Genomic DNA, 25,206 nt, shown 5'->3' on the forward strand with positions numbered 1-25,206 from the left:
ACATGGTGCTTTCCTTCTTATATTAGGTGGAGATGTGTTTTTCTTTATATGCCAGTATCTCAGGCCTGTCATTTACCTTGTGGGTCACATGAGCTTGTTTTGACAACACAGTAAATCCCCATGGTGCCCAATGCATGGCAACATTCTTGTTGCCTTGTTCATTGAGCTTTGTTTTGGTGCCGTGGCCATGTGGATTTTGTTTATCCTTGTTTTTCATATCGTGCGAGTTGTCTGAAACCATAAAGAAGTCGATACCACAAACGTCGGCCTGCACAACAAGTGTTTTCTCCCCAATAGAAAGGACCCATTTTCCAGCTTTAACTTTGTTTTAGCACATGATTCATCCGCACAAACATTTAGACAGTATTCCACACTGGATGGGAGCATGCAATATGTTTGGTTCCGGGAAACATTTTTAAAATGGGCTATTGTTGTAGGAAACAGAGGCATGTGTGTGTGAGTATGTGTGTGGAATGAGAGATATGTAGCCGGAAAAAGGCAGAAAGAGGTGACGAGGAGTGAAGGACTTCAACTATACAGTAATAAGAAATACTGCATGCATGCTCTGTGCAAATTTTCCCACAGCCAAATTCTAGCCACACACACTGACCAGTGGATTAAAAGCCATAAACACTGAACAATGTGTTGTAACCTACATGCACTAATGCTTGCCATGTGAACACCACAGAAACACTGTAATAACATGAACAAGCCTCTCAGTGAGTTAAAAAGAAAACAGTCAGCAAGGAGAGATATGACGTGAAGAACGAAGGGTAAAAAGCAGTAGTGGGAGGGGGAGATAATTTGGAAGGTTACAGATGAAGACAAGGAATGAGGTGGGAAGAGTCGAGCGACATGGAAGAGGGTGAAGGTGAAAAGTGCTCGCGTCTCTTCTCATTTCTTACTTTATCTGGCTCTTCTCTTTATTTTCAGTATGCTCATGTGTCCCCATTAACATTTATGATACACTCAAGATGGTGATGAATATTTGATCCTCAAACACGGAGTGCCTTCCTTACCTCAGAGACTGCAGCAAATTATGTAAAAAAAAAAAAAAAAAAAAGCCAAACAAAGGAATGCATGCAAATATGCATCAATCAGACTGTGCATGATTTGTTTTTTTTTTTTTATTTTATTTTGAGCAAATGGTCAACAATCAGAGAGCAAGAGAGACTGAAGAAAAACAGCTGCCATCAGTGTCAAATGATACATCTCTATTCAGATCTCAAAATGCATCTATGAATAATCAGTTTTGCCTTCCAATAATTAAAATAAAAACACATTGGGACTTAAAATTGCTCTGTTACCAGTGTTGCAGCAGTTGCTTTATACAGTTACTTTATTAGCAGCTGTGGACAACTTGTCGGCAGCTGCTGAATGTAACTAGTAATCTAACTTGGTTATTTTTAAGACTGAGCACTCACGGGACAAACAACACCTCCGTGTTGGAAACCATTCGTAAGATTCAGACGGCTTTCAGTGGTTTTCAGTCAAGTGAGTATCCGAGAAATTGTTTAACAGCTGGGCATGTTCCAACTTGTCCTGTGAGACTTCCAACATGGAGGTGTTTGTCCCGCGCCATGAGCGGCTGTGTCGCGACGCACGAATCCGTCCGCACGTCTTTCATTACAAAATCTCCTTCAACAGTGGAATGTGCCGATAAAGTGCTGATCCCGACCTCTTCTGAAACTTCTCTGCTAGTCACATGATGTCCTGCATCAACAGAGCCTTAAATTTGGAAGTGATCTGCTCGTTCCAGCCTGTCGATGGCCGCTCCGCCATTCCTAAACAATAAAAATCCGACGAGGGGGGTGGACCAGTGCTCACTCAAAGCCTGCCCACAGGCGAATGACGCAACCGACAGGCGTGAAAAAACTCATGCATGCGCACGAAGGTTCAAGCTTGTCTGATGCAAGCGCACATGATTCAAATCCATATAGTTTTTGAAAAAATAAAAAGGTCGGATACTTTTCTAACAGACCTCGTAAAGTAACTTTTCAAAGTAATTGTGGCAACACTGTCCATCACATAATATTACAAAGCATGATAAGACACTCTAGCATGCCAACATTCAATAATAACAACTTCTTTCAGTTTCATACAAATTAGATCATAACAGCTTTATAATCCAAACAAAATTCCAGAACAGCCTGTTACATGATGTAAATTTAAAAAAAATATTTTTTGATACTGGTTAAGTGACAGATGTCTTGATGACCAATAAAAATGCAATCTTGTTCATTCTCCTGACTATCCTACAATCTGAGCATAAATAAAGTCTTCATAAAATTTTAGCATTGGGAAATATGTGCAGATCTGTTTGTGTGACGTGAAAAATGTGCACATGCTAAACATGAAAATACGTACTAATTATGCATGGAATAGTAAAGCAATTAAAGTAATATCTTGAATTTTTTAGAGAGGGCAAGAGAGAGAAAAAAGTCAAAGTAAACAAGGCTGAAAATAAACAACTGAAGGTACTGCTATTGATTTGTGCGCCCCCTTTCCCCAGTCATCTCTCTCTGTGCATTTCTCTCCCTTTCAGCTGGCAGCGCTATCTGAAAATGGAAGTGCAATTACCTGTCCAACAAAGATGGACAGAACTCCACAAAGCAGTGAATACTATCTGATCTGTGCACAAATCGTACCAGTCGGCTCCCTCACTGTTTGTGGGCGTTTGTGTGCTCCTGTAACATGAGCCGAGCTGAAATAGAATTACACCTCAGACAGTCAACTCAAATAACACGATTCTCTCGTAAGAGCAAAGACGGAAAAGAAAAGTAAAAAAAGGTTGCTAGAAAGGTGGAGGAGATATGGAGAAATTCAATCTCCTTGACAAAAACATCAGGCTTATTTGTTTGTACTTGTGAAAAGGCACCAGACAGAGAAGCAGGGAAAGGAGATGCCTGTAAAGTTAAAGATCATAGTTTGTCCTTTCCGGTGTTTCACGGCTCAACACACACACACGCCTTGTCTATTTTAGTTAGTGTCTATTCTGGTGTCAGACCAGATTACCTGCGACACTGGTAGGAAAACACGGCAAGCTTAGACTTGGGGAAAAAAAAAAATTTATAAAATAAACCAAAGAAGATCCCTCCTCCAGATAATTCCCAGACGATACTGAATTATTTAATTTGAAAATGCCTTGCATGTTGTTTGTGTCTTTGCACAACACAAAATCCTTTAAGTGACACGACTGTTTTCTGTAGATCAGGTTGAAGCTGTAGCTTGTGGGAAAACAGATGCCCCGGCCGTCAACTGTAGGTTTACAAAAGAATGTTTTGAGGTTTGTAGTTGGATTTCTGCTGACCACAAACTTCGAAGTTGCTTGAAGCAGAGAAATATAATGTGAGTAATGGGGTACAACTTTTTAGGGGGGCGCGGAAGCAATCGATTCTTAATTTTTTTACATACTGGCTTTGTGGTTCCTGGGAGAACTTTGAAAGGTTTCTTACAGATTTCATTACACAGTTTTGCTGGTTTGGAGCAATTAGTGAATGTGCATTAAGAATTCAGCACTAATGGCTGGTGAACAAAAGAAAATATTTTGATCTTTCCCTAACCTTCGGTAAGAAACGGCTTCTTTGAATATACGACAAGCCCTCGTACTCCTGATCACTATTTAGAAAATTTTAAGTTTTTGTATAAATGTCACTCTGAATCCAACAGTGAATCTGTATGTGATTGTCTCTCAGGATCCTGTCACCTGTCCAATAAAACACATTACAGTTTTATCAGGTTTTGTGGAGACATTGCTTGTGTTATTACCCACCAGTAAGACATGCGAGCACACACTGTGTAAATGGTGCACGCATCATGGCTCTGATCCAGATGGTTCACATGCTGCTGAGGCCTACAGGTGTTACTGGTCAGTGTTTGCATGAGAAAGAGGGGGAAAAAGGATTGTGTTCCTCAGAAGGAGCAATGACAACAATGAAGTTGTCAAAGAAAGCACCAGACATAAAAACTGTACAAAACAAAAAGGTCAAAACTCCATGTGTGCACAGTGGCAGAATATGCTCCACACTGCACGCAGCTCTGACTGTACCAAGTCACCGCTGCAATATGGGCTTGTGGGAAGGCTGCCAGACAAACAAGAAGACATCCAACATGGCGTGAAGCCACACGCATGCATCAGTGAGAGGGCAAGTACACACTGCTCCACTCTGAATGTGCCAGTCGTGGATGGATGAGCGATAAGGGAACGTAAACGTGAGGCCCGGTAAAATTTAATTTTGCTTCTTCATGAGTACTGAAATTATTAATTTTGTGCCTCAGAAAATATTTTCTGGACTTATTCCTTGTTATGTTTATGTATTTTTAAAATCGAAATGTTTTTGTTGTGGGACTACTTTAGGTGTACTGATCGCTTCTTGGTGATGAGGGAAGAGCGCAGATGCGCACAGAATATTAAAAGTCTTAATAGTGGTTCGGCTCAACTGAGAAAGACCACTGTCTGAGCAGTGGCGAGCGGTAGAGGATGAATATGCTGGACATATCCTTACCGAGTTGTGTACAGAAGAAATCACATTTAGTCACACCACAAATGAAGGAGGAAGTGTGATTTCACCAAATTGGGGGTTATTCTATGTCAAATCAACAGCGACACCCTGACTGACCATCTTGGATCTCATTCATACTTCATGTAAATAATGCCACCATACCCAACAACTAATATGCAAAATTTTGGGCTTGCATCATTTTTAGTTTATGAGATATGGAAGCTTTAAAATGGGGGTTGAGGGCCAAATAAATGTGTCAATGGGGGGGGGGGGGGGGGGGGGTGCGCGCCAAATTGAAAAATTCCTTACTTTTGAACCATTCATGCTACAAGCTTGGAATTTGCAGAACTTGTTCTACAATAGCAGATGTCTTGAACTTACATATTAGGGCTGTCATGATTAGTCAACTAGTCATGATTACTTCAACAATCAAAATCGCCGTTGACTAATTTAATAATCAATGTCATTGCTTATTTTTTTAAACCTTTGTTTTTCCCTCAAAACTGCCGCTGTATCTTCCGCTGCCTTTCTGTCCTTGATGCACATGCGCAGTAGTGGTAATCCAGGTCAGCCGTGTTGTCACCAGAAAAGTTATATGCACACAATATCATGGCTTGCCAGCAACGAAGCTCAAAAGTTTGGGAGCATTTTATCCAAATTAAAGAGAAGAACCTGCAATGGAAAATCTATAAGGCAGAACTTGCCTTCCATGGCAGTACAACAGCAACGCAGGAGCATCTGAGAAGGAAACACATTGTGGCCAATTCTGATGAACCGAGAGTCGTCTCGGTAAGCTTACTGGCTAGTTAGCCGCTAACATTAACGTCTATAGTGAACTACTTAGCTGTAAATGTTAACATTAACGCTGGCGATTTCATTAGCCTTAGCACAAATATGTATTTGCTGGAACATTATAAAAGTGATACCATATTTGAATAGGAAATGTGATAACGCCAATGTTTTATACCGCTGTGTTTTATATATATATATATATATATATATATATATATATATATATATATATAAACAACTTTGTTACCAAGTAAAAGTTGAATGAACTATCATCTTAATTGTCTATTTTTAGTTAGTAGATACTTTAAACACTTCAAGCTTGAAAATGATGGTTATATAAGAGCAGCTGCATGCTGGTGCATTAAGCTGCAATTTACGTATGATCCGATTGGTTAACAAACCAAAAATACTCGACTAGTCGATTATCAAAATAATAATTTGTGGCAGCCCTATTACATATGCATACTGGCCAAGTTATGATTTGCTGAAATTTGTATGAAATTATTTCGCAATTTGGAGCCCACTATATCTTCACACTGACACACATCAGATCTTTCAAATACTCAGTTCTGGAATGACCCAGCAAAGTTGTTTTCCAAAGGTCAATTATAGAATAAAGGTTATGTTTTTTGTTCATTGGCCTACTCCTCCTAGGTCCATTTGCTATTACTATGTTTCTACCGAACATGGTATGGCACTATAGGTTGACCCCCTAAACTGGCCTTAATGAATTCATTTTTGCAAAGGTCAAGGAATTTGATTTTCAAACCCGTTTGGACCAACTGTGGAGCACAGTTAGGTGGATTCTACAACTGACAGGTCAATCAAATGGGTGAAGGTCAAAGTCATTTGGGTCAAAGGTCAGAATGCCATCGCCCTCGTTGTCTTCATGCCCATGGGTACTATTACCTTGTATAGTATGTTCCAAGGTACCAGCACCATATTTTGTACATTTATTTAATAAAATATGCTCTGTCCAGTGGTATTATTTTTTCCCTTTTTTGTCAAACATGGGCAATACGCATTTGAAATGTTGGTCTGAAAGCCATTAATAAAGAAAGAAAAAAACTTTTTGATGACATTAGGAAAGTTTGCATATCATATTCAGTTCAATTATCTTACCTTTTCCACATCATAATCTCACTCGAGTCATACAAAAAAACCTGTGTATTCTCTGATCTGATGTGTGAAAAAGGCTCCTATAAATATCAGTTTCAGTGTGAGAAAACATGTTTTCTCTATATCATTTTTTCATCTGGCCCAAAATCTGTTTCTTTATTTGATGTGTCAAGGCAGATACTGGTAGAGTTGATATACAGCTGCCCATGAAATCCAAGAGACCCCTTCAGCAGCTACAACAGAAGCAAAAACAAAAAGAGGGGAAAAGCAGTGAAATCTTCAATTTATAAAATCTTGCTCAGAGGAATAAGATATTTGTGTAGCATGATTAATCGTCAGACTAGAGGCCAGTTCGTTTCAGTTCAGAGTGCTCTCACTGAAACAAAAAACACACTTTTCATTTACTAATGACAGAGAGCTTATTATCAAAGTTGTTTCAGGAATATAAGAAAAAAGGACCAAAATATTCAAAGCAAAGCACAAACTGGCCATTCTAAAATGATGTGAAAGTGAATGAAGGAAGAGGGAATCTAATATCGCCAATGTTTTTGCTGTTGGCAGGCACAGGATGTGGTTTTATATCATTATGCCTTTATGTGAGACAGAAAGCGAGGAAATGTGGCTAAATATCAGCGACATCTTTGTCATCTTTCTCAGTTTAAAAGAAAAAGTATGGCTGCAGAAAAACATCACATCTTTCAATGTTTTGGAACAGAACAGATATGCTGCCTGTTCATTAAGACCAAAACCTAAACATTCTGCTGCTCTTGAAAATGTCCCCTTTATCAAACAGATGTCAGGGATAAGTACGAGAGAGACTGTGCGTTATGCTGCAGTATCACTGCATGTGGAGGGGTGCACATGTGCATCAACGTGCACAAGCATCAATGACAAATCTCTGACTCATAACAGAGGCAGGCACGAGCTTTATATCTTGAATAATGTAATATTCCTCTGATTCATACAAACTGCGTCATTTCAGAAAACTCCTTTGGATTATGTCTGAGTGGCTATTATAAAATCAGTGTTTAAATATTTTAACCCCAGACATGCACGGATGCACTTTAAGAGGATGCTAGACATGCCGACCACCACATAAGGCACACAGTTATTTCTGTTTACTCTTCTGTAACACCATTAGCTTTTACTTCAGCCACACAAAGCAGAAGTATAAACCATGAAGGCCTAGAAGATGATACATTTAGTCAACTATTACTAAAATCCTTGGTTTTGCAGTGTGGTGCACACATCTTAGTCCATGTGCCCGTCAACTTTGTTTTAATTAATGAACATTTTCTGGCTTTGCACTTTGCCTACATGTACTATATACTGATGGTAGCAAATACTTTGTGATGAAAACACCTACATTAACAAACTGACTGACCTCTGACAAATATATTAAAATAAAAAATAAAAGTCCCGATTTATTTTCCTTCATGCAAGTCTTCATATGATGTGCCACGGTTGTGTCAAGCATCACTGAAGTCTATTAATGCAAAGCTTCACTGAAGCGGTTTAGGAGGAACTGAACTTACGGGGTCAATATCACATGATGCATTATTTCAAAACAAAATTCCAATCAACTCCCCTCACAGGTGTGAGACTGGAATTATTTTCCTTCATCTTGTGTGCTGCCATTGTGTGAATTTTCAATAAAAGTAAGCAAACATTCAGTAGGAGTTGTGCTTAGACGTTCATGAACAGATGGACTTTCCTAGACATCCCTACCAAAAAATTTTATTTGCATGGGTTATAAAACAAATTACTAGATAGGGCATAGTAGTATTTCAGTCAAACTGTTCTTGCAGCTCTGGTCAAGACATGTAATAGCCCATGACACATCTACACCCCTTCATTTTTGTCCATGACCTCCAGATTACAGCAGAGGTGGCATTTTTGAGTCTGTGATGTAACAGACAATCAACAGTGCCATTAGCAGCCACCGGGACCCTGCAATTAGCAACAAGGCTTCCAAAGCAACTTAACAGGACCGTCTGTCTTTATTTTACACATGGTCATTGTGGAAGCATAAAAAAGCCAATTTGGTCCAAAATAGGAGGTTCACTGGTGCTCATCTGTATCTATCAAAACTCAAAATTTCAGAGATAGGTATGCAGTACTTTTTACTCATTCACTAACAGAAATTCTACAGAACTCACAAAGTCCAGTAATGCCCTGCTTGTCCTGCTAATTGCAGGAAATACCCATTTAGAAGCAACAAAGAGTAATCAAGGTAGCATCATTCTACAAAATAAGTGTATATGTACATTAAAAGCAAAGTGGACTTTGTGTACATGTACGAGGTCTGTTAGAAAAGTATCCGACCTTTTTATTTTTTGCAAAAACCATATGGATTTGAATCACGTGTGAACCTTCGTGCGCATGCGCGAGTTTTTTCACGCCTGTCGGTTGCGTCATTCACCTGTGAGCAGGCTTTGTGTGAGCAGTGGTCCACCCCTCTCGTCAGATTTTTATTGCGAATAAATGAACGATTTGGAGCTTTGCTGCATCAAATTTTTCCAGAAACTGTGAGAGACCTCCAGGTGGACACTATTCGGAAAATTCAGATGGCTTTCAGGGACGATTTTATGGGGATTACACAGATTAAGGAGTGCTCCAGCCGGTTTAAAGACCGCCCACAGCGTCAGAGCGCGGCGCACTATGAGCGCTGATTGACAGGCTGACACCCCACTGAAACAACCAGATCATTTCCAACGTGAAGGCTTTGTTGATCCGGGACGTCATCTGACTTCCACAAAAATGGCAGAAGACGTGGACATCAAGACTTTTTCGGCACATTCTACTGTTACAGGAGTTTTTTTTTTCATGGAAAGAGAAGCAGAGGGATGCACCACCGTGCCGCTCATGGCGCGGGACAAAAGCACCTCCGTGTTGGTCTCACAGGACGGCTTTCAGATGGCTTTCGGTGGCTTTTCAGTCGTGTGACTATCTGAGAAATTGTGCATGAGCTTAGACATGCCAGAACATGTCCTGTGAGGCTTCATCACAGCGTTGCTTTGCGCCATGCAGCTCCACCATGATGCGCGGAATTCCTCCGCTCCTCTTTCCATGACAAAAACTCTTGTAACAGTGAAATGTGCTGTTAATTTCCACACTGGACGCTGTGTTGATCCGGGATGTCGTCTGACTTCCACAGAAATTGCGAAAGACGTGGACATCTGCACTTTTTCGGCACATTGAGACAGACGTGCGGAGGAATTCCACGCGTCGCGGTGGAGCTGCATGGCGCAAAGCAACGCCGTGATGAAGCCGCACAGGACATGCATCCTGTCTTTTTGCCCTCAGGGGCTTCCCCACTTTTGCAGAGACCATGTGTTTATATGTGCGTATTATGCATGTGCATGCATCCTTCCCAGTTATAGTCTCCCTGATGCCATTTAGCCTCAGGGGAGTAGTAGTATGTGCCAAAAAAAAAAAAACACAGGAGAATGAAAAACAAAAAGTTGAAAAAAAAAAAATGTTCCTGAAGCTGGATAGTACCTGCTGAAACTCATACCTTCAAAGCAGGCACAAACGCTCAGCTCACGTGAGCTGACTCCAAACAGCTCGCCGGTGTTTTATTACTGATAATATTGTTTCACACCAGCATGCCTTGACATGAAACCAACAAGCGTCTGCACAGGCCTGCTCAGGACTGTACAAAACTGAAATACCATGTCTGAACCCCGCCTACACATCTAATGGAATATTCCACTGACACATACCAGCATACACAAATGCTAATTGCTCCTCATACACACATGCAGAGTGCTGATAGAGGCCAAAACCATAACAGCGTGACCTGATAACACTAGTCTCTCAAGAGTTGGTTCAAATCATGAGAAGGTGTACGACAACATCGTGCACCTACATGATGATGCAAACATGCTTTTCTTTCAGCAGTGACAATATACCGCAAGGAGTAAAACAAAACAAAAAACCCTTTCTTCACACTTTCTGAAGCAACGTGGTTTGAGCGTGATGCTGACATCACAGCCACATGGTGGTCTGACAGACAGGATTCCCCCCACACTCCCATGGGCCTACTGCTCTCAGCAGCTAGACGGCTACACCAGACATTACACAGCTCATAACTCAGACTAACATGGATCACTTTTATGAAATCACTATGGAAATATTAGTTGGGAGAAAAACAAAATTTTTGTGATGAGACATTTGTGGATGCATGAGCAGGTACTTTATTTTTTTTTTAGTTAAGTCTTAGTTCAATTCTTTTAATCCATTTTTTAAGGATATGTTTGAGATCAAAACGCATCGGAGGCAATGTCATGCCCATAAGTATTTGGACTGAATTTTTGTAATTTTGCCTCTGTGGATCATCACAACAGAGTTTAAATAAAATAATGAAGACAGTCTTGTGGCGTAGTCTTTCAGATTTAATCAAGGAGACGCCTTTCCACACCCAGAGCCGCTAAGTAACTGGACAATCTAAATGTAAGGACAGCTTTGAATACAAATCATCACTTCTACAGCAATTGTTTTATTTAATAAGCCTGGGGATGGATTGACACATGAACATTTCCAAGTAACTGAATATGTCAGACTACATTTACATCAGTTGTTATAAACAGTATGGTACTTTATGGCAAATTTGTCTGGAGTAGGCAGTTCTGCGATTTTCCTTGGTAGTGACAAGGATGGACTGGATTAGGAATAAGAATATCAGAGCAACATTGCACGTACGAACGTCAATATTGAGATGTTTGAGTATGTACAGGGGAGGAACCCAAGGTATATAGGGAGAAGGATGCTGAGGATGGAGCTACCAGGCCTGAGGAGGATGAGGGTAAGATGCAGATGGATTATGTGCTCTGGTAACCCGTAATGGAAGCAAGCAAAAAAAAAAAAAAAGAGTTGAAGAACAAGCAGCAGTAGCACACAAACACTGTGTAACTATGTAAGAAGGAGACTAGTGAAGGAAGCCACCAAGACACCCATGACAACTCTGACAGAGTTATAGGCTTCTGCGGTTTTGATGGGCGAAACTGTGTATAGTGCAACTTCTGTCTTTTGCATAGTCAGTTTTATAGATACATGGTGGAGTGGAATAGAGAAGAATTTTCACATGAAACAGATCAAAATTTAACAAGGGGATGTCTACCAAGCAGCTCCTGGCAAAATGTAGTTGAAATATAACATCTTTTTAAGAGAAACCTTCTCTGTTCCCCTTAACCATGAAACTGAAAAGCTCTAAATACTGTTACTCTAATCTCAATGTGTTACACAAATGGCTGTTTCATACCAACAAGAAGCTACTATTACAAGTAGGTTTTATGATGAGACAAGAGATAACAGTTCTGTAGGGCTTTTTTTTTTTTTTTTTTTTTTTTTTTTTAATACAACACAGACACAAAGTACATTTCAATGATGCCTCACATCCACCCATTCTCACGCTCACACACAGACACACTTCTATGTCAGTGTGTTGCCAACTGCAGAATGGAAACAAGAACTAAAGACTTTGCCATAAGACACCTTAGTGAAGTTCCTGTCTGGCTCTCTAACCCCCAAGCCACCAACTTCCTGATGAAAGTGTATCATCATTATTTTTTTTTGTTATGTTTTTGTTGACCGAGTTCTCACATGGAGTTTAGCTGCGCGAGTAACACAAGACGAGGCATTTGTACAAGGAGCAAATTCAATTGACAGCTAACTTTTAAACAAAATGTGCCAAAATAAATGAATAAATAATTTTAATGCATACCATGTGATGTTTGTGTGAAATAAGACTGAGAATTCATTTTGTGGATAATTACACAGGAAAACTCACCTAAACCAGCATCGTATAAACAAAAGCCCCAATTCTTTTGTATGGTTTTCCATGTAATAAACACTGTACATAATGGATTTTGTATAACGGATTTTCGTTCACATTGGACAAAATGTACCGGTCCGATCGCAATGCATTTCTATTAAAAACCCCTTGCATGTACTGGACAGAGCAGTCTAGACGTGCCCAACAACAAAGGTACAAGATGAAGTTCAGCACTGATAATTCACCGATTAGAGGAAAGTGGGTATTTCCTTGACTAAAGCCTGGCCATTTATTTTTCTTAAACAATGCTCAGCATCCCGGCACCTAAAAAAGGCAGGGCGTAATTCAAGGCTGGTGATTATTAACAAAATGCTGCTGTCTGCACTAATATGCTGTTACGTTTCACACATATCCCTGGGTGTGATGAACCAAACCACTTTAGATCAGAGCCCTCTGCCTGGCTGCAAACCCTCTATGGAGCCTGACGTGCACAAAGGGCTATGATTTGTCACTTATGTTTTCACTCCTTCCTCTCCCATCATATTTTAAAATTGTTTTTCAGTGCGCCCAACGATTACATTTCAATCATGGATCAAATACGTTTGGCAGAAAAGTCCGCAAAGATGACCAACTTTACAACAAGGAGTCAGAAAAAGATGCTCAAATGATCCGCAATTCATGGAGGAAATAGTCATGATTGCCTAAAGACGTGGAGCTTGTGTAGGGACAAATTAAATCACGATAAAGCCACTGTTCTTGCTGCAAATTGCATAAAGCCACAATGGAGAGCTTTAAAAGGGTCACACACATGTTGACATTATTGCATGGCCACAGACCAGCTGCAGAAACAGGCTTTAGGATTTTAAGTTATCACTCCACAGTGGACTTAGAAAAAACGGATTTTGTCCGTATAAAGGACATATAAAGGATTTTGTTAATTTTATACATTTTACACATATAATGGATTTCAATTATAACTGACAAAATTCATTAGTCTACCTGAATCCATTATATGCAGATTTTACTGTATACAGTATTAGATTAGGAGTTTTTCCTTTGTTGTCAAAATTATCCAATGAAACTATCAGACCAGTCACAAGATGAAAGATAAGCACAGAGGATGTGCCTGGCCGTGCACATGCCCTCAGTGCACCGGTACTTATGTAAAGACGTGAAAGCTTTTGATAATTACTGGAAATCAGTTCCTGTTTCCACAGGACACCAATACAGCAGCACTGTGCCTGACAACACCTCATTTTAAGACCAACACACCAACAGGGGCACAGATGAGCGCAATTCTAAATGCCATTTATACAATGTGGGCGTGAAAACCACCAATACATCAGGTGGGTTGCAGGATATACAAAAATGTAACTGTTCACGTCCCTGTAAAAAATAAATCTATAGAGATATGAATGAAAGAGCATGTGATTTTATATTTTGCAGTGTAATCCGTCTGTACTCAGACTTCAAATGACATCAAGGTAGAAGAAGAAATAAAAATTGACCAGTCTTTCCTGGCATCCAGTTGTTTCTCTAATTGAATTGGGGAGCAGGACATCAGTTTGTCCTCTGATATTTCCAGCTCAAAAAGAGCCACTGAAGATGGGAACAGTGATAGTAAAATATCCAATAGTCTAGGACAGTTGTGCACAACCTTGTTCCTGGAGGGCCCCTGCCTGTCTGCCTGTTTTCTAACTCTTCCTGTTCCACTCCAAGGTAATTAACTTTATCAGGTGTACTCAGCCAATCAAAAGCTGGAAGGCACCACTTAAAAAAAATAAATAAATAATAATAATAATCAGGTGTTGACTTCAGTAGGTAGTTGTGGAAAACTTGCAGAGTGGGAGCCCTCGAGGAACAGGACTGGTGACTCCTGTGCTAGGAGAATATGAAATGTATATTTAAAGTACAGCAGGTCATGGGATAGATTCTTCTGCACACCGTGTGTGTGTGTGTGTATGGCTTTGATTATGCAAAAACCGGGGAGAGCTGACATTTGCTGTTTTGCATACTTGTGTATTTTGGGTTAAGGATGTACACTGCGAAAATAGAAAGTTGATAGTACAAATATTTTTGGAGAAAGTAGCAATTTTAGCTAACCAGTAGACAATGGACGTTGTGCTGCAAAATTGGTTTTGAGGTTCTAAATGTTGTTATTGTGGTTCATGTTAGTTTAACAGTGTTGTTAGTGTTATTGATTTATTGTGTTTTTGTAGTTCAAAGGGTTTAGTCAGCAGCTGTGTGTGCGTGCAACTTCGCTCACAGAGAAACTGTGGAGAGACGACATATGCCGTTTGGTATGCTTATGTATTTTGAGTCAAGGATGAACACTACCAAAACGGAATGCTGATAGGACAAATATTGTTGGAGAAGCTACGGATATTAGCTAACAACACTTAATTAATGTTGCTAACTACATGATGAACTCGCACACCATTCCAGAAGGGGGCAGCAAGTCATTTTTTGTTATGGCTACGACGCTACACGCACTCTGATTGGCTGATTTCCGGTCTGATATTTTCCCATATCAGACCATTACCATGACAATCGGTCCAGATTACACATCACATTCATTACAAACCAGAAAGCTAAAAACATGATTAGAAAAACCAAGTTGGACATGAACATACTCCATAAATATCTAAACAGCATTGGAAAAAAATGCACAGATTGAAAGCTTACCAGTTAACGATCTGTTAGCAAGTTGTCCATGGAGGTGAAGCGAACAAGTCTGACTAAGAGCCCAAAACCGTCAGCAGCTTCCATATTTGAGTGATAACATAAGTTTGCATACACACACACACACACACATAAATACATATATATATAAAAATAGCCGTATAATAAACAAATTATTAACCCTGCTTGAACACCTCGGCTTAATATTTTCCAGTACAGAGCTCTTGCTCAGTTAATAATCATTTAATATTAAAAGTGCAAGCTCTGTGAGTGATCTTAGTTATTTCAATGCAAGTACATAATATAATTGCAAATACGTTAAAAATACATGGACGACACAAGAAAGTGAAAACACTTATATCCATTGTGGTCCATTTAAAAACCAAATGACAAAATAGAAGTCAAAAAATAAAATAATAATAATGTGTATATGCTAATAAGAACCTAAACAATTTATAAATACATTAAGACAGTAAATTAACATTTAAAAATTATATAATTAACAGGAAATAAAAGGGTTTAGTTCCACTTCTAAAAATCGTTGAGGTCTAAGGTTCTAAAAACATTCTGGACTCACGTGCCATTCCAACTCATTTTGCTTAATTTATTACTACCCTTGAAAATGTCAGATACCTATTTTATAAACACTACCCAATCTAGAGCCCAAAAATCCCCACAGGAAATAAGATAGTTTCATTATATTTGGCAAATGGTCATTTTCTTTTGATGTACAGTAATAAGTTGACCCACTTATTTTAGCCAATTTTTCTTAAAATTTCCAAATAGAAATTGTACACTTTTCTGTGACCCTCCCAAACATGTATTTGTTATTCTGAACATTTTGAGTACCTTGGAAAATCTATAGCTGCTGCAATTTAGAAAATACAGCTGTATTTGAAGTAACACTCAGGACAAAAAAGGACATGGTCATTTTTGGGCTGTTTATCCAGGATAGAGATTTTGGCACATATCCCAAGTTGTTCAATGGGGTCATATTAGTCTACAACAGTAGAGTTGTCCTCTCCTATCCTAAATGATGTGCACATGTCTCAGCTAGATCCTGTACTACAAGATGTCCAATCATGAATGTGTATTACTGGATTTAAAAGGGGAATCTGTACCGCAGTGTTTACAAAAAATTTGTAGGAACTTAAAGGGTGCTCTATAATCACGTTTGCCGAATAACAACTTCAAATGCAAATGTCCCAAAGCACAAACACAGCACAGTGGTGGAGTATTGAAATTATTCACAGGCAGCGCATGCCAAAGAGCTCCAGGGTGTAGCCAGGCTGAATTTGTTCAAGCTTTTCACGCTATCTGGATCCACACATATTCCACTCGAAATGAGGAGCATGTTATGGGCATGAAGAATTTAATAGGCAGGATTTTAAGAGCTCTACAGAAAAAGCAATGTATTTTGTTTACTTTTCCACTGTCAGAGGTTAAGAAGTGGTGCTGACTGTTGATACAGCTTTGACTGCATTTAGACGAGGATTGGTGTCATTTCTGCACATATTGATAAGCAGGACATCACATCTCGGAAAAACAAACGTGCATCGGGTCATTTTCTGGAGCATCATAATGAAACTGCTGATGTTAAATGCCAGCTCATTTGTACAGTTCCAGCTGGTCACATGTGTGAGGGGATTAAAATGTCGAGCTGCTTTTCTGCAGAGAGTAAGTACTCTGTAAGCACATGTGACCTTCAACAAGAAATGTATGCATGAAAAACGGGCATGACCAAAAAGACAGCACTGTTTCTGTGTGAGATAATATATATATATATATATATATATATATAAAAACTATAATTTGAGCAATCTTTGTTTGCACCCACGTCGCCGTAGTTCCTTGAGCCAGTTTCCACCAAACTTGACATTCGGAGGAGAATTTCCCAGTGAAGTGCCCAGTGAAGTCAAAGGTCAATCGTTGATACCAAAGTCTTGTCTCCCTGTCTGTTTATGGGTCTACTCCACCCTGGGGAACTCATCACTGGTGCCAATGTGCTTGCTCTTGGGGGGGGGGGGTCTAAGGTCATCACTCTCTTTGGGATGTCTTATGTTGTGATTTGGCACTATATAAACAAACTGAACTTGAATTAAGGTCCTTTTGCTGAATTCTATCAAGCTTTCTATGTGAGTGAAGTTTGACCACTAAATTGCCCTTAAGGAATTAATTGTTGCAAAAGTAGAGGTCAACAAATTTTATATTCAAGCTAATTTGGTCCAAATGTGGCACATATGTAGGTGTATTCCATAACTGCCCTGCCAAGTTCATCGAGAGGTCTATCATTTAAGTGAAGATAAATGTCACTGGGATCAAATGTCAGATTGCTGTAGCCCTTTCATGTGCATGACTACTGTTACCTCGTTTAGTATAATTTGGTGACCACTTTAACACCAAAACCAGATTAGTTCACAATGATTTCCAAAATGCTTTGCATAATGCCTCTAATCTGTTTTCAAAATGCACAGATGGCTGCATTCGCATAAGTGTCTCTCAGCCCGTTTCTAATGTTAAAAATGCAATTTGTTAGACAGTTTGTGACTATGCTGAGCTCAAAGCACCTCCAGCAAACTATGTAACACAAATGACTCCTCTGTAACATGGTGGAATTTAAGAAAAGCAAATATGTTAAAGAGGGTAGTGAGTAGAAAAGTACGTAGTGAGACCAGCACAGAAGATAGAAAACTGCAAGAGCAAGCAAACAAAGCGGACAGCCTCTACACGTAGCAGACATTTTGTATTATTGACAAACTGTCTGGCCGCAGTGTGTGTGTGTGTCTCTCTCCTTCAAGTCACAGCCCAAGCTAAATATACATTACAGCCATCTGATAATGACTGATAAAAGACCACCACCGTGAGGAGGAAGGAAAAAAAAAAAAAAAATCCAAAACTACATCTACCTTTTGTTTTTCTGATCCACAATGCTGGATGCAATTACTTTTCCTCATGCTCCCCCCCCCCCCAAAAAAAAGAATAGAATGAGCAAATTTGCAAAGCCAACAGCCTAAACTTTAGGCTGTTGGCTTTGCAAATTTGCTAAAAAGGAGAAATGTGTCTGATTGCATCTCTCATGACAGAATTCAACCAGCGTTTCCAAGATTTTTCTGTCATTGAAAAACAAATCAAGCTGTTCTCGACCCCCTTCCTGGTGGAAGCAGAAGAAGTGGAAGAGAGTCTGCAGTTAGAACTGATTGAAATGCAATGTGATGATTCTCTGAAGAGTCAACATCAGCTTCTCTCCCTCCCTGAATTCTATCAGTTTGGATAATGCCAAGTTTCCTCTGATGAGACGCCACGCAAAAAGAATGATGAGCCTGTTCGGCTCAACATACATATGTGAACAAACATTTTCTCTGTTAAATCAGAACAAAAGCAGACTGAGAACCAGAATGACTGATAGCCATCTCTGTGAAGTCCTTCGTGTCTCAACCACCAAACTTTCTCCTGACGTCAGCCATCCTTCAATCCAAAGGACAGCATCACTGCTCCCACTGAGTGCAATGTTCTTCACGTTATAGGTGAGTTAGAAATACACACAGTATTCATGTGTCAATATGTCACCTAGTGTGTGGCCCGGCCCTTTGTTTATTTTTCTGTATTTGGCCCTCACTAAAAAAAGTTTGGACACCCCTGGCCTAAAGTAAGAAACTGCATGTTCACACACAGAGCAGATTTCTCCCTACCTAGAAGGTAAACACCTGACTGAACTTACAAAAAGGCCTCAGCAGAGCTATTTGCCTTTAAACAGACAAGGATGCTTTTAAAAAACTAACGGCATTTGGAACTGCAACACGTGCACATGGAAGAGATAAGGCGAGGGATTGATGGCTCGGATGCAAGTGAGAAGACACATACTGCTATGATATGAAAACACTCCTTCTGTCTCTGTGTATAAGAAGTTCACACATGTAGGAAATGGGTTATCTACACACGAGACAAGACTGACATATACACAGACAAATTACAGAGAGCAGCAAACATGGTAAGAGAGGGCAAAGATTAGATTATTACACCAAACAACAGTGACATAAGGAAAAAAAAACAAAAAAACATTTGTATCCACATTAATAACAGATGTGTGTGCTGGCTCGACTCGGCTGATTTTAATTTATTTTGTCCAATAAACTGCTTAGATTATCAACAGCAGCAAAGAAGGAGGAGGCTGTGTGCAATGGCATTCTTCTGCAGATGCACATGGCACAAGTATAAATAATGAAACCACAATGACAGAAAAATCACCAGACATTTCTACTAGTATACTTGTGTCATATATTCCTTTTTATGATGAGGGACAGTTTTCTCTTACAACAAAAAAGTACTCGTAAACATACAGTGGCTTTTCCAACGTGGGATCGCATCAAGTACGAGGTCTGTTAGAAAAGTATCCGACCTTTTTATTTTTTGCAAAAACCTGATGAATCTGAATCACATGTGCTTGCATGAGCCAACCTTGAACCTTCGTGCGCACGCATGAATTTTTTCACGCCTGTCGATTGCTTCATTTGCTGGTAAGCAGCCTTTGTGTGAGGATGGGTGTCGTCTCTCGTCTGATTTTCTTTGCAAGGAAAACGGCGGAACGACTGGAGCAGCGCGACTGCATCAAATTTTGTCAGAAACTGGGCGACAGCCAGGTGGAAACCATTCGGATTATTCAGACGGCTTTCGGTGATGATGCTATGGGCATCACACAGATTAAGGAGCGGTACAACCGGTTTAAAGACATCCACACAACGGTGGAGAGCGCGCCGCGCTCTGGTCGGCCATCAACATGCTGAAATGACCAGATCATTTCCAAAGTCAACGCTGTGGTGATGCGGGACCGTCATGTGACTATCTGAGAAATTGCGGACATCAGCACTTTTTCGGCACATTCCACTGTGACACAAAATTTGGCCATGAAAAGAGTTGCAGGGAAATTCATGCCAAAGGCTTCGGCACGAAGCTGCTGACGGAGCAAAAGCGCCTCCGCGTTGAAGTCTCACAGGACATGCTGGACTCCGAAAAATGATGCTCACCTCTTCCACCATTCGGAAGATTCAGACGGCTTTCTGTGACTTTTCAGTCGTGTGACTATCCGAGAAATTGTGGAAGAGGTGGGCATGTCACAGCATGTCCTGTGAGACTTCAACACGGAGGCGCTTTTGCTCCCTCAGCAGCTTCGTGCCGAAGCCATCGTCACTTTGGAAATGATCTGGTCATTTCAGCATGTTGATGGCCGACCGGAGCGCGGCGCGCTCTCCACCGTTGTGTGGATGTCTTTAAACCGGTTGTACCGCTCCTTAATCTGTGTGATGCCCAGAGGATCGTCACCGAAAGCCGTCTGAATAATCCGAATGGTTTCCACCTGGCTGTCGCCCAGTTTCTGGCAAAATTTGATGCAGTCGCGCTGCTCCAGTCATTCCGCCATTTTCCTTGCAAAAAAAATCCGACGACAGACAACACCCATCCTCACACAAAGGCTGCTTACCAGCAAATGACGCAATGGACAGGCATAAAAAAAAATTCACGCATGCGTACGAAGGTTCAAGGTTGGCTCATGCAAGCACACGTAATTCAAAACCATCAGGTTTTTGCAAAAAATAAAAAGGTGGGATACTTTTCTAACAGACCTCATATAGGACTTTGCTCGTATGACCCCATGGCCCCATGGTTTAACACAAAAGCAAGGTTTAAAAAACCTTGCTTTTACCATCCCATGAGCAAGCACACTGGTGACAGTGACAAGAAGTGCATCAGGTGTTTTTTGGATTATATGAAGAAGCCTCAAGCAGACCAGATTCAGTGGGGTGACCATCTGCTTTGGCCATATTAATAAATAAAGTGTTAAATGTGCAGAAGAGATTGAGAGTGCAGACACCACAAAAGTCCCCAAAGAAATTAAAGGAGGAGTTACTTTTTCCCCCACCACAAAAGTAGTTGTATTTTAACACTGTTGGCAATCAAGCCTCTGAGACCTCCACCCACTTTCGAAAATTGTATCATACGATATATAAGACGACAACACCCACATTTCAACTGGCTTCAGCAGATGTAGTTTGTGGTAGATGGCCCTCCACGGAGTCTGGTTCTGCTTGAAGTTTCCATTAAAAATTAGTTTATTCTTGCAAGAGGTCTGATTTAGACCTTCTCTATATGTAAACTGCCTTTTGATGTCTTTTCTAAATTGGCACTATCTTAAAAAATGAAAAAATATTGCAAGTATAACTTTTCCACTTTGAACTCTTGAAACGTTCAGAAAAAAAACACACACACAGTTTAGATTTCCTGTGACATGTATTTCTAGCTTGTATTGGCCAGCTGTAGCTGTGGCTCTACAGCAAATTTTGTTTAAAGAGCTGTCAAAAAAAAAAAAAAGCGTTAGATTTCAGTGCCAAAACAACCCATATTCCTTCACAAATGTCTGTGTTGCCCTTTGGTTTAGAACAAACAAAAAGTTTAAAAACAGCATACTTGTCTTTGTCTTGACCTGCCAATGTGATCATATCTCCTCACAGATGTGACTCAGTATGCTGCACCTCCAAATATCATTAAGCTTTAAATCCAATAAATGTGCAATATTTCACTAAAAAAACATTATTTGTGAATAGATGGACATTAGCTTCAATGTTTATGAGCCATCTGGGCAAATGCAGGCATGACTGTGTGCATTCATACGATTGCCTGCCGGACAGGTTGTGTTTGGCTACTTGTGTGTAGTTCACTGTGCGAGCGTGCACGAACACACTACTGAGTCAGCACCAGTTGATGGTCAGCAAACATTTCAACAAGAGGAAGTTGACTGCTTTCACTTCAGCTGGTCTGCAAAATGCAACGTCAGCCTCATGTGCAACAAAACATGTTGAAAGACGGACATCTGAAGGAAGAAGGGTGCTAATCACACTGATATCACACTTGCTCTTTGTTTTATTAAAGAGCAGAAGTGACATTCTTTACATTCTTTGTGTTGCTCCACTCGTGCTCACTGCGGTTTTTAGTAAAATACATCAAAAAAAGAGCATATACTTTTTTTTAAGCAGCCTCTTGATGTATTTTTGTGAAGATGTCTTAAATACGAAGACGACTGACAAAGTCATGAAAAGAAAGAAGGCACAGTCCTTAATGTGTGTGTGTGTGTGTGTGTGTGTGCCTATTATACTTACAAAAGAAAGACTATGAAAGCTTCATAAATGTCGAGGGCAAGGCGACGTTGTTTTGGCAGAGGTTACAATTTGTTGCTGACCCAACAGTCTTACCTACACAGAGAAGCATTAAATCAGCACAGCACACAGTATTCCTGTGAACCCAATCACAGCAGCATGCACGGTTCCTTCAGAGGAATCTTTGGTATGGACTGGCTCGGGCTAAGGTGACGGAGCAAAAGTTATATTTTCTTTTATACCCCCCCGCCCATCACCTCAGATTGCAGCAGAAATAAGAAATTAAATATGTGCCAGCATGCCACATTTTTCATACATGCCTCATAGAGTAGCAAATTGAAACCATAGTCACAAATATCCTAACAGTATGTAGAATAAATCAATACAGCATCCATCAACAGTGGCCATGCATGTTCTCCCTTATGTATAAGTAGATAAAAAAATGTTAATAATAAAAAGAAAGCAATTACAGAAAAAAAATTACAAACATTAACAAAATGGAACATCGATATCTGTGGACCAGCATCTTCAGGGAGCCCCGTTTCTCACGTTGGCATTTCAGCCTCATAAATGATTTCAGCAATTAATTTCTTATTTAACTCTACTCTTTTTTTTATGTTTTGGCCCTGCATGTTACATTAATGGTAATCATTTTCAAAATCATGAATCTGGAATGGGGAAGTAAAAAATATTTTAAACATCTCCTGGATGCCACTGATTACACTTCATTCCAGTAAGTTATTGGACTCAACTTAACAGAGGAAACAACCTTGAGACAGTCAACTAATCACAAATGGTTGTGAGAGCTGGACAATAAACATTTATTATACATAACTTGGATAAGTGCCATACTGAACCCTTGCATACTGCTGCAGTGAGTTTGTATCAAAGGAGCAGACTCTGGGAGACCCAGAGTCCAGTGCAGTTGTGACACAGCATCAACTGCAGTTCTAGTTTCCCCAAATGTAATCTTGCACACCAAGAGGATCTCAAAGAGCACCTGGCTGTGGTACACAGACAGATGGCTATAATCAAAATATAAAGATGACTTGCAAGTTTGCCTGCATCTCTGACAGTCAGGACCCATATCAAGTTGGTGATGTGATGAATCCAGTAAAGTGCAACACTGGTGCATGCACCTAAACCTGCACTGACCTAGAAATGTGTCCAGACTATTTGCTCCAATGCTTTCTTTGCAATCAGTTTTAATCCACTTGAATTTGTTCATATAATGCCAAGTCATCACAAGTCATCTGAAGGCGCTATACATGAGTAAGCGTTTTCATACAGCAAAACAGACCTAGACTCGAGTGTCTCATGTGCCTTCTGACATATCTTTAAAAGAAAATCCTTCTCTATGCCACTCCACCAACTGCACTGTGCACAGCTTCTCCAATCACAATCACAGAAGCCTATAACTCAAAGCTTTCATGAGTATCTTGAACTTCCTTCATTGGCCTCCTTTTCGCACAGTCACTCGGTGTTTGAGAACTGCCTGCTCCACAGTGATTACATTTCTTTGACTGATGTAAACGATACCAAGACCTACAGCAACTTGGAAATATCTGTGTATCACTCATTGGCTACTCCTTGCAACAGCTTTTCTCTCGCCCTTGTTGTAAAGGAGGTTGTAGAGAACACATATTACAGCCCTAAATTTCTTTAAATGCCTCTCAAACATAGAAATTTTAATTATGCAACCTGTCCTGTCGGTGTTTTTGACACAGGCCTGCAGAGGCACTAACTCTTCCTCCTCCTCCTCCTCTTATCTCTGCAGCAGCAGCAACCTGAGATGCTCCAGTATGCATTCGACGTCTTGCGCTCGTGCACTTGGTTTGATAAGCGGCGGCTCGTGCGCTCACCTCGCGCCGGCTCGTCTCGGCCGCCGGCTCCGCGTTTTTTGTCCGCTGCTCGCTCGGACAGTCTCTCGTCTCTCAGCAGCAGCTGCTTTTGTTTGCACTAACAGTTCGTCCTGTACTCCTTCAAGCTCAAGTCCGGCCTTTAAATACGCCTTTAAAGGAATATCTGTCGGAAGAAACGCAGCGCTGCTTTTCCGGCGACGTAACGAGTGATTTGCATAAAGGGGCGGAGACTTCACGGCGGGCACACAAAGAAGTCTTTTTTTTTTTTTAAAGGGGACGTGTTTATTTACTTTTTTTTTTTTTTTTTTTTAAGTTATTTATTTTTTAAACCACAGCTGAGATGTTTCATTTTTTAACCCCGAAGACCACAATATCCATATTGGAAGCTTTCTTGTGTTATCCTCGGTAGTATTTTTATGTAATTTTATTGTCGAATTTAAATTCAAATCAAATCAAGTTTCTTTGTCAGCATGGAGGGAGCGATTTTCCCATGAAAACTTTTTTCCTGGAGTTGATTTTCCTTCTGAGAATTTTTTAAACTCAATCTTTTAGCAGCTTTCAACTCAGACGTCAAAATCAAACTGGATAGAAGGTTACCAAATCAAACATTACAAGTGCTAAAATGACAAATATATGCAACCAGTTCTAACAATTACTTCCAGGCTATTTCTGGTCACACATTCCCTTTCATCGATTTATCCCCTTCAATTTTTATTCGGACCAAACCCTCTAAATAATAATAATAATAAAAAAGATATATTTGTTATGAACATACAATAAAACAAGTCAAGTCTGAGAGCATGTGCTGGTGCTGTATCCACAACACCCCAGGTCCTGGATCTAGGGGTGCCACCAGGGATTTTGGGCCCCATGAGAAGAAATCTTACTGGGGCATCCCCAATATTATTTTGTCAGTATTATAATTGCATTAGGGGCCTCTCTGGACCCCTAGAACCCTTCTCCTTATTCTCCCGTTTGGCACCCCCTGCGTGGATGGCAACCACCCAGGCAGACGACCGGCCTATTCCCACATCTCTAAAATAATGATCTATCTGCCGCAGCCATCCCCTTTGCCTTCTCCAGCTCCTGGGCTCTTCAACATTCAGGCACCTGCGTGCTGAATCATGCAAAGAGAAAACAGGCCACGTGGCCAAAATGTTGAAGCTGACACTCCCTCATAATGCAAGTGATACAGCAATGAAACATGAGTGTATTAAATTTGAAATCAAACACTGCCAAGCAACAAATGCAAGTTACTTGAGAACTTGAACATGCATAATCTCAATCAGAGTGCATTCCCATAACCATGACCCCACTAGTCCTGTATGACC

At 40.2% G+C, this 25,206-nt stretch overlaps 1 protein-coding gene across 2 annotated transcripts in view; it reads right to left on the reverse strand.

Moving 5' to 3' along the window:
- The window catches only part of LOC117502471 (solute carrier family 45 member 4), a 68,444-nt gene extending 44,359 nt beyond the window's left edge, over nucleotides 1–24,085 (reverse strand). Inside the window, exons 1-2 of one of the 2 annotated variants that reach the window (XM_034161525.1) lie at nucleotides 23,876–24,085; nucleotides 22,017–22,109 (exon numbers count right to left, since the gene is read on the reverse strand). The gene's annotated coding sequence lies outside the window, so the exon portion shown is untranslated. The remainder of the gene's footprint in view (nucleotides 1–22,016; nucleotides 22,110–23,875) is intronic. The other variant, XM_034161526.1, reaches the window with a different exon arrangement.
- Nucleotides 24,086–25,206: the final 1,121 nt, after the last annotated feature.

This window comes from Thalassophryne amazonica, chromosome 20, assembly GCF_902500255.1.
Source record: "Thalassophryne amazonica chromosome 20, fThaAma1.1, whole genome shotgun sequence".
In the NCBI taxonomy this organism is placed as follows: domain Eukaryota; kingdom Metazoa; phylum Chordata; class Actinopteri; order Batrachoidiformes; family Batrachoididae; genus Thalassophryne; species Thalassophryne amazonica.